The sequence below is a fragment of the Montipora foliosa genome, chromosome 5, assembly GCF_036669935.1.
Source record: "Montipora foliosa isolate CH-2021 chromosome 5, ASM3666993v2, whole genome shotgun sequence".
NCBI classification, from domain to species: domain Eukaryota; kingdom Metazoa; phylum Cnidaria; class Anthozoa; order Scleractinia; family Acroporidae; genus Montipora; species Montipora foliosa.
The window spans coordinates 20483878-20491564 of record NC_090873.1 but is presented as its reverse complement, the minus strand read 5'-3'; the positions used below and the strand labels follow the sequence as shown (position 1 = coordinate 20491564).

Sequence of the window (7687 nt, the reverse complement as noted above, 5' to 3'; positions counted from 1 at the left end):
TGTTGCATGAGGAGTCTGAAAAACGTTCTCCGTGGTCTATCCAGGTCACCACTGTCCTCGCCACTGAAGACAAAACAGGGTACCTTAGTGAACTCAAAATTTTCATCTTGTATGCTCAACATACATGTTTCGCAGGTTTGAATGTTCAACAAAACCTCCAGAACAAGGCTGCTTTACAAGTGATACTGCATTGACTTCAGGACAATCCATCTTTTGCCTCTTTTCTCTACCACCACTGAAACTTGTGCCATGTAGCTGCTCGTCTCCATCACTTGAGGAGGCAAAGGTGCAATGGAAGTTTCGCTTAAAATCTTCCTCTGTACAAAGGAACAACGTTATTCGACGATAGGCCCTGACCCAGCTCTTCTTTGTATCGTGAAAGAGTGAAAAACTCCTTACTTTGACCTGGCAGGAATCTGGCCTCCGTTCCATCCTCAAACAACAGCTTGTATTCCAAGCCTTTACGTACATAGTCCTTGTGGAAGGCCTTCCACTTCGCCAACCCCATTTCAGGAATCGCAATGTAGCTTGCACTAGGAGTTATCTTAATGGGTAACTTTTTAACCCATTTTGCTTTAAGCCCCATAACGTTTTCGTCAAAAAGCATCAGTCCAATATTTATAATCACAGACTCAGGCTCCTGGGACTTATTTGATACCTTTGACTTTTTCTGAAAGGCACTTGACGTTTTATCAGCTTTCCATTCTGCAAAGATTTGATTTCGCAAACCTCTTGGCTTCGTTTACAGCAGTACTTGTGCAGGATGCTGATGTTACACCCTTGTTGGTTGAAGTTTTTTCGTCCACTGGTGGACGAGTGTTACCGGTAGTGCTTTGGGTGTGAAATGCCACCAAATGCTTGCAGGTCAGACAAACAGAAGATGAAAAATTTCCACCGTCCTCACTCACAAACACTTGGCAATTTAGCTTGCAATTTCCCTTGTAAACACACTGCCCGAAAAGAGCAGCCATGTTTGCTCCTCGTGGCAATGTGCCCCCACAATGCAACGGTCACGCCATTTGCCAGGGCTCAACAAAAGCTAAGGCCCGGTTCAAACGTCGCGCTATTGTCGTGTCGAACTCAATAAATCAATTAAGTTCGACATTTAGCGCGACTGCAGCTCGATGTTTGAATCGAACGTCGCGCCAGAGTCGAGTAGCGCGACAAGCTGGATCGAGCTACCCGACTCTGGCGCGACGTTGATTCAAATGTCGAGCTACAGTCACGCTAAAGTCAAACTAACAGAATATTAAGTTCAACGGCGGCACGACGTTTGATTCAAACGTCGAGAAAAATTGATGCGAAACCTAATGCATACATTATGATAATATAGTCCCGAACACTTTCACAGTGGGATCACGTTAAACGCATGCGTAGATATGTTTCAGATTTTGAAATATGGCGGCTTGGAGAAACACCTATGCATGTAGCGATGTGAATGACGACGAAAGCTTGAATTCAGAGTGCGAAGATGAAGTCCTATCATCAGAGCAACTCGAAATCAGTACAGAGTCAGACTTATCAGAATGTTCAAGCCTATCAACAGCAAAATCGAAGTCAAGCTCTTCGCGAAAGGCGGGAAGGAAGGCCGTATGGCGAGAAAAGGTAATAACTGATATGGTGGACATAATTTGTTCCAGTGAATATCTGAGGAAAAATCTTATCTTCAGAAACACTACCCGTGCCAGAAACACGGCAATTTATACGGATGTTGTGAAGCAGCTTAAGGAACGACTCGCTAGCCGCGGAGAGAATTTTCCTTTCGACGTGACTCAAGGAACAAATTTAAGAAATGTGTTGCTGAATGCAAGAAAGCAGCTTTAACCATAGAAACGGCCACTGGAATCAAACGGTGTCAAGAAGAGAAGAACCTCGGTGAATGGTTCAACCAGCTTTACAGCTTTGTCAAGACTCGTGATTCGTGCACACCAGAAATGGCTCTGGAACCCTCATGCTCAAACAGTGGGGAAAGTCCTGAGACTGTTGAGGGCACCGAGGCTGGGGCAAACTCAGATTCAGGAGAAATAGAGGTGAAAGATAAGAACAGCAGCAGTAAAGATGGTGATACTGTAAAACGCGTAGCACAATTTGTTCCTGTGAAAAAGGGAAAGAAAAGGGGAAAAGTAGATCCAGTTGTGGAGGCAATTGAAACAATGAAGCAGGTGATTGAGAAAGACCCCACTAAAGATTTACTTGAATTTTTTAAGGAGGAGAATGAAAGAGCCAGACAACATGAAATGAGATTAATGCAAATGATGATGGCACCACCCCAGCTGTATTACAGTGGTTATCCAGCTCAGGGGGCTCCAGTTCCTCCAGGTCATGATCAAAGTATCACTGCTTTTGCATCTCAGCAAGGATCTTTGACAAGAAGCAGTATCCCTTATTCTCAGAGCTCAACTCCAGCAAGTGTCCATCAAAATGTTTACTTTTCAGAAAACAATGAGAGCTATTTCAGTCTTTAAAGACTAAAACATCCGTTTAGATCTCACTTTCTTAGAAGTTGGATAATTTAACATTAAACGTTTGCTTAACAGTTTGCACATATGTGAAATTTGTAGGTTAGTGACAGGCCGTGCGATTCATTTTTGGCTTGAAAACAGTTGAGTTGAAAACTATGTTGAGTTGCTTTCTTCTAGTTTTGATTCAAAAGACATGAAGGTACCTTGCTCAAATGCTTTAAATAGTTTGTGCCATTACGGGACATCATTTTTAGATTAATGAACCATTGACTACTTTGGTGTGGTTGATATTTATAGTAACTTTAATATTTAAAAAACTTCAAGTAAGGTCAAAGAAGCAAGTAGTTATGTTAAAATAAACAGTTTGACATTCAGCAAATCCATATCCACAGGTCCACATATTGTCTTAATGTCATATTGTGTTAATGTTAAAAGTGGATGTAGCATAACACTTCAATTCTTTATTCACTCTTTCAATCTTCTTTATACAATCCCAAAACATTTAACCTGCTCTTTTTCTTTTGGGGTGGGGGGGGGGGGGTGGAGGGGGTGGAGGGGGTGGAGGGGGTGGAATTTTGTAGTAAAAAAGAGCTCCTGATGACAGGGTACAAAACAGTGTACATTGATATATTTACAATGAATTTAACTTGTTTATAGGGGTGGGCCTTTTAGCATAAATGCCAGTCAAGATGGAATTGTTAACACAACTACTAAGCAACACTTCAAGGAACATAAAGTGGCATTCACTATTTGTAGATTGGAAGTGGCAGGTGTTCTCAAACTTTTTAAAGTGGTTTCAAATTTCATCTTATTTGAGGGACCCACCATCAAACCCTCAGGCTACCCTTCACCTCCCAAAAAGTCAAAAAATATCAACAATAACAACAGCAGTAATGATTAAAAATAGTGCTAAGAACCAAGTGAGCATAATTAAGCTAAGAAACACCATGCCCTTGCTTTTCCAACCATAGTTTCTCTGCAAGCCTGTTCCTTATACGGATGGCTTCACGATTGGTATCTGGAATCCTCTCACACTCAGTCATGTTCAGCAACCTTCTAATAGTTGCCCATGTTTCTCATCTCATTTGAGTTGGGATCAATTGTTAGGTCTAATTTCCTGGAAAGGCTCTCTCCACGCGAGATGCAGATATTGTGTAAAACAATACAAGCCAAACAAGCTGATCTCAACTCCACAGGGGTACTTTCACATTTGCGCAGTAGAATTCTCCATCGACCCTTAAGCTGCCCATAGGCACATTCCACAACCATACGTGCCCTGCTAAGGCGATAATTAAAGTTACTTTGTACCGGTGTAAGCACAGCATTAGTGAATGGCTTCATAAGCCATGGTTTAAATGGAAACGCAGAGTCCCCTAAAATAAGGGGAGAAACGGTTACACCCCCAATATCCTTTCCTATCTGTGGAATAATTTCTCCATCTGTCATGTCTTCCCATAATTTAGTTGATTTAAAGATAGTGGAATCATGGGAGTTCCCTGGGTATCCGCAGCTTGCCCATATAAAACGATATTTTGCATCCACCATTCCCATTAATATTATGGAGTAGAAATTTTTGAAGTTGTAATACTCTTTACAAGCTTCCAAACTTCCAGCAGTTCCAGCAGGGCATTTCAGCGGTAGGTGACAACCATCAATAGCACCCCATCCACAAGGAAATTGCCACAACTGTTCAGTGTCCAACATTTTTTCCTTGATATGCGCTTCATCTGATGGGAAATGTGCTACTACACTATCTTTCCATAAGTTGTTAATTATTGCTTCAGTAACTTCACTAACAATCGTGCATACTGTGGAAACACCAACGCCGGCCATTTCAGCTATCGTATATAAATAATCACCCCTAGCTAAACGGTAGAGGCAGATAGCAAGACGACATTCGGGAGAAATTGGCTCCTCGCAAACTGTATCTCTTACCAAATCATGTCGAATCTGACCAAGAGTAAACAGAAAAGTACCTTTCGATACTCGAAAAAGCTTCTTAAATCTTGCATCAGAGTACGTGTTCCAAACGTTTAACCACCAGCCAGTGTTTCTTGAAACCCGGCGGCATGATCGAGTGACTATTCTGTTGGAGTTTCGAGAGTTGAGCAAAATGCACAAGATCAGAAGGAGCACACGTATGCGCTTCCATCTTGCTTCATGATAGGAAAGCACAGCACGTTGTGTTAACATCCTTCTTCGTCTTTCTGCAAGAATTCTATGCAAAAGGAGAGCCCTTTTTCCTTGGCCTGCGGATAAATCCGTGTCCGCCATCTTTGTTGACTTGACCCCAGTACGGTGTTTTCATAAGAGGCGACTGGTGACGTGTCAGTTTCTATTAAATGCGACGTTTGAATCAACTGTCGCACTGCAATCGTGCTGAAGTCGAACTTAATAAAATTGAGTTCGACATGACGGTGGCGCAATGTTTGAATCGGGCCTAACAGAGTTTTGTCGTGACTGAAAGAATTTTGTCATGGAAAAAAAGTTTTGTCATGGATAAAAAAAAGTTTTGTCACGGACTGAAAAAGAATTTTGCCACGACTGAAAGAATTTTGTCATAGAAGAAAAAAGTTTTGTCACGGACTGAAAAAAAAATTTTGTCACAACTAAAAAAAAGTTTTGTAATGAACTGGAAAATAATTTCGTCATGGATAACAAGAATTTTGTCATGGATGAAAGTCAGTGATTTCGCCAACATAAAATTCCTTATCATAGGCGACTGCCACCCAGAGTCCCACCCTCAGCGTTTCTCCATCATGGGCCTGCAAATCATCCAAATGCATTTTAGAAGATATTTCAAACGTTTCGTTTTTTGTGGTCAATATACTACGCAGCAGGACATGTATAATTTACCTTAACAGGAGTAGATGTCGCACACTCTGGGAGTTGTAAAGGTATGTCGTCTATGTCATCAAGCGGTTCTTCTTGATCTTGTTCATTATCTGAAATAACTAGTTATTTACATTATAATTACTAGTATATTAGTGACCAACAAAAAACACATGTTCTTTACATATCTGCACTCACAGATTAACAGTTACTTTGTATTATCAGAGGTTTATCTTGCTCACAAAACTGTTACTAATGTTAATGGCCGTCATCAAGGGTTGGGAGCCTGGGAATTTCCACTGGCCTTAAATTCTTTGTTAGATCCCTGACTACTTTGATAAAAACAGCACATTGACCCATATAACGATAGCTGAATTTCTTGTCTACCTTTTGCAACCCTGATTTCTATAACACAAGTAAAGAGATTGTGTATCATATTTGTTGCAGCAACTGGGTCAATCAGCCAGCAGCCGGTTATTGCTGTCACAGTTTGGTCCGACAGTTCCAACATAAGCAACAGGAAAACTGTTTAATAAACCCATCATACTATGAAAAGTTTAACGTAAGTATGTTCAAATTAAACAATCACTGGTTATATATACCTTTGCTCTTCTTGCCAGAGGTCTTTTTACTCTGCAAAATTAAGTTACGCAATGGATTAGTCTGCTGCTAATACATGTACCCTAACATAAAGTGATCTATACACGAGTTCACATTTGTTTTGGAGTGGTTGCTAATAGTGTATGTTAGATATGTCGAAGTCACAATTTGTTTGCTTTTGCTTTGTTTATGCTTGTGGACCACTCACTATTTTATAGCTTAGTTCTACTACCTTATACAATAGTCATGCAATGTATCACTGGGCACATTTCAGTTTGCTCACCTTTTTCTTTTTTGGAGGGCCTTGTGTGGGACCATCTGGTTCAAGTTAGTTGGTTTTCCAACTAAAAATAGATTTAACCTGAGTCAGTTAAGGAGATGGTATGAATAAGAATTCAGTATATTTATGTTGTTTGGAAATATTTCCACAAAGCCCCACACATTAATAATTATTTACATGTACCACTTTCACACTAATCCTATTCAAAAAACGAACACAGTCACAAATTGCATGCATAATATTAATGTATGGGGCTGTGTGGAGATCTTGCCATGTTGTTCACCTATGATCACCAGCCTCGTCAAACGTTTAAGGTCACATGCAACCTAAACCCTACAAATAAGCCCCAAGGAAGAAATATCTCTGCATATGCTATATGCTATTCAATAATTATAAAACAGTTTTTATCAGAAGGCCATTTACCTGTGTCTGTAATTATTATGAAATTTGGATCAATCTCTGATAGAGCTGTACATAATGAGAATTCCTCTTATCATCATGGGCTTGTATGTCAAAAAATAAATGTCTTGCAGATTAAACAATACCGTTATATTCTGGTATGGCTTTTAAATGGACTGCACTTCAAAACACATAAATGTAAATTCATGAATTGTTTACCGTCAACGCATTCAATGTGGTCTCTCCATCACTGGTTTCTGGCAACTGTAATTCACAGTCACCATCAAGAGCAGCAAAGAGAATACATATCTAGAAAAAAAAAGTACATGCAATTATAACAACAGAAATATTGCTTTGGCCAGTACACATCAACTGGGTTAACACATTTCTTAGCAATAATTTTGTTTCTGTGAGGCTGTGTGAGTTAGCAAATAATTTACAGTACCATTTTTGTCACTTGTATCCTTTGGCCCAAGGTATGTAGCCTTTGCAAGTCTGTTTTCTTTTTCTTTAAAACCAATCACATCTTCTCTGTTAAATACAAATAAAAGAAAGTACATGTAACATAAAGATTATGCAAATACTTGATGGGCGATCAGTATCCATTATATGATAAAAGGTGTTTATAAAAATACATAACATACGTAAAGGGCGTTTCAGAACAAGTCAAAAATGTGCTTAACAAAGCGAACATAAAAACTGCTTTCAAGCCTATTTTAACACTTGCCCATTATTTTAGGAAACCAAAGGATCGCCCAAAAGAAACAAAAACAAAAGGCATTGTGTACAAGGTTAAATGCCGGTCGTGTGATTTCACATACATTGGGGAAACAAAGAGATCATGGAATTCACGTGGCGGGGAGCATAAACCAGGAACTAATAATAACAAAGAGTCGGCAATAAAAGATCACGCCGAAACCACTGACCATGACATTGACACTGGCTATGTGGAAATTCTAGAAAAGAATGTCAATAATTGGCACAAAAGAATCTTTTTGGAATCATGGCACTCCACAATAGACAAAAATGCGGTGAACGAGCGGAAGCCATTCCCTTCTGTCTATAAGACATTATTGAAGCCCTAGGGGATAAAGTAACTTCTTATTTTAGTTTT

At 39.8% G+C, this 7687-nt stretch overlaps 1 pseudogene; it reads right to left on the bottom strand.

The window, feature by feature from the left end:
- Window positions 1-1749: 1749 nt before the first annotated feature.
- LOC138003028 (uncharacterized) lies at window positions 1750-4388 on the bottom strand (annotated as a pseudogene).
- Between the last annotated feature and the right edge of the window lie 3299 nt (window positions 4389-7687).